The sequence below is a fragment of the Acromyrmex echinatior genome, chromosome 3 (genome assembly GCF_024713525.1).
Source record: "Acromyrmex echinatior isolate Ae372 chromosome 3, ASM2471352v2, whole genome shotgun sequence".
NCBI lineage: Eukaryota > Metazoa > Arthropoda > Insecta > Hymenoptera > Formicidae > Acromyrmex > Acromyrmex echinatior.
The window spans coordinates 1,399,924-1,402,915 of record NC_141854.1 but is presented as its reverse complement, the minus strand read 5'-3'; the positions used below and the strand labels follow the sequence as shown (position 1 = coordinate 1,402,915).

The 2,992-nt window shown below is 39.1% G+C and overlaps 1 protein-coding gene across 1 annotated transcript in view; it reads left to right on the top strand.

Moving 5' to 3' along the window:
• LOC105146467 (uncharacterized) overlaps positions 1-2,992 on the top strand; it is a 32,352-nt gene that overhangs the window by 27,449 nt on the left and 1,911 nt on the right. The window lies entirely within an intron of this gene.

Here is a 2,992-nt window from a genome sequence, read left to right as displayed (position 1 = left end):
TTTGCGAAATGAACTACTCTATTACCGTATAAGACTTCAAAAGCAAATAAATGGAAAAATGGCGCTTAATATTTTCAAGAATGTACAAAGGAAAAAAATTTAAGGAGAGGGGATAAGCTAGGGATCAACGCGGCGGAGGTCCCCCACGCGGCCGGACACACGCTCGCGTCAGCGTAGCTGCCCGGCGTAGGCTAGCTGACGAAAGCATCGCGGCCTTCCGAGCTGATTCTCACCGCGGTGCGACGCGTATAAGCTTATCCGTGACGAAATCAGCGTACAATTTCTTCGAGACGTGGCATCGCCGCTAAGCTTATACGCATGAAAAGCTTATAATGGATGAGGGAAAAAGGTGTAAAAAAATTTTCTTGTGATTTAAATATAAAACATTTTATTTTTTATATTTGATGTTTATTTTTTACATGAAGTGTGAAAAAGTGGAAAATGAGTTTTTGTATTTATTCAATTTTTTCAAGTATAATTTCATATCGTGAAAATATTTTATATTATTTACATTATTCACAAAATTAAAATACAATAAAATTTCTAAGTATTTAAAGATTTAACGATAATATTTATATTTTATTTTACAAAATAATGCATCACAATTTTACATTTTAATGACTTAAATGTATATCTAATCGATGGAAAACTCGATGACGTTTCTATATTAAAATGAGAGAGAGAGAGAAAGTTTAAGTGAGAAGAGGGTTATTCATTTATGAAGCCGTAAGGAAAAGAATAACAATTATTGATAAATCAACGTTTTATAGGCGCACATGACTTTATCTCAATTTCATGAAATGCAACGCGTCGAATTGCAGTAAAACGCAAATTTATTGTCGACTCCTCCGTTTCTTCTCTTGCTTCTTGCTTTTTTCTCTACTATTAATTTTCTATCATTAATTTCTTAAATCTATTATTAATATTATTAAAGTTTAAAATTAACGAATTTTTATAATTAAGTGTTATATCCTTTATTTTATAGATTTCATGCATACGTCCTTCTGGTGTACGAACGATATACGCGTAAAATTTTGGGCCACCCAAAATGAATGATTCGATATAATTTGATCGGGAAAATAATATCATGCATTAGATATCGGATCGATGTATATTTGATTCACCTTTATATTAAATAGATGGGGAAAGATGTCTTTGCCCAGTGTATCCTTCAGTCCGAAAGCTTTGGGCAAATCAGATAATCGCATCAGCAAATAATTTACGCTATCTATAAATTTAGTGTTCCCGACTGATATCACGATAATTTTCGTCCTGTTTAAAATTACCCGCGGTTATTCTGTAATTTCCGAGTTTTCGACTAAATATTTCGACTAAATGAATTGCGCGTCGAACGCTTTATGTGTTATACAAATGAACTTTTTGAAACATTTTGTTGTTCGCGTCACGAGATTAACAAATTATTTAACCGGATCATTTCGAAATATAAACTCGCGCATTCCGCACCAGCAACATCGCACTGACATATCTTCTATTCCCGCGCATATTTCACAAATTTGCTGCGCAAAGAGTCGGACGTGAACTTGTACGTTTTCAATTCCTTCACACGTCTCGTTCTGTCGCGTTTCGAAATCGTAAAACACGAATGCGACGCGATCTTTTTTGTATTTATAATTTGCTCTACCTTCGGACTCATTCTCGCCCCGCGTGTAGTTTCTTCCTGTACCGCCGTACCACTCGTACCTTCCCCTGGATTCTCAGTAACGACTTTACATCGAAGAGGGCATATGAAGCAAAAATGATTTGAAAGCCGCAGCGATTGGCAAGTTTTATAATACGCTGTCTCGCATTCGTGCCTCGATTTTGACTTTACGAATCGCCCGCAATTGTTACAAATTTTTACTGTTTCGCAAATGCTTGCAGGAGATTGCTCGTCGTAGGATCTTTCGCGATGACGTTCGAAATATGAAGTACCATAAAACGTACGATTACAAGTTTCGCACCTAATTAGGTTCGCGTCGGGGGATTCGCACGACGGAATGACGTAACAGCATGGGCATTTTTTCGTGCAGCGGTAACCTCTATCTTTACGATAGTCTATGTTACACGCGATATTCCCCGCGAGAGTCAGCAGCTTTTATATTCAATATCAGATTGTAATGATGCCTATGTTCGTAATATATTATATTTAATTTAATAGAGGGCTCACGCCCTAGAGAGGCAAGTAACGCGCAACTGTCAAATAACGGATTCTCGCCGCATCCGAAAGTGCTAAAATTGTACACCATTATAGTAATATTTTCGCCAGTGAGGTACTGTTGAAAACATTCGATTTCGCGTCCCTCCTCGGGAATTGTGACTCCAGCGTTAGTTTTCTCATTAATTCAGATTGTAACAAGGAACTCTGTCGTCTTATACAATTCCATTTTTCATAGAACTCATCCATACGTAGATTTCCACGTTCGCGATGCACTCGCGCCACTACAAGGGAACGCGGAAAACACAAATTATCCGAATTATTTAATTGCAAAATTGAATGTTTTGTTACGTCTTCGCGCGTTAAACGATTTGACTTGCGCCCACGGCAGGTGCCGCGACGATGAAAACACGTACATCGAAATTTTTCCGCAATATCGATTCCGCCAGCACTTTGAGCTACAAGTCTTCATATATCCTCAGAAGTTAAATCGCGTACCGGACGAAGCGATAGTCCTGCCGGACCATGCGCTAGATTCGCCAAATCGAACGATATTCCTAGGTAATCGCTCGGTTCGCATACTCGTAGATTTCGCAGGACGCGTTTTCCAATCAGCGAACGATATTCGCGCCTTCGGCGTATCGCGAAACTTGTCTCTCTTCCGAGAATACCGAAATTTCTGAAACGTCGCGAGTTTTCCGCTCGTAACTAAGAAAATTAAATCGATCGCCAACCTCATGTCGATGATGTTGCTGCTGATGGCGATGATAACACTGTTGCTGCTATTGCGGCTGACGACGACGACGACGACGACGACGACGACGACGACGACGACGA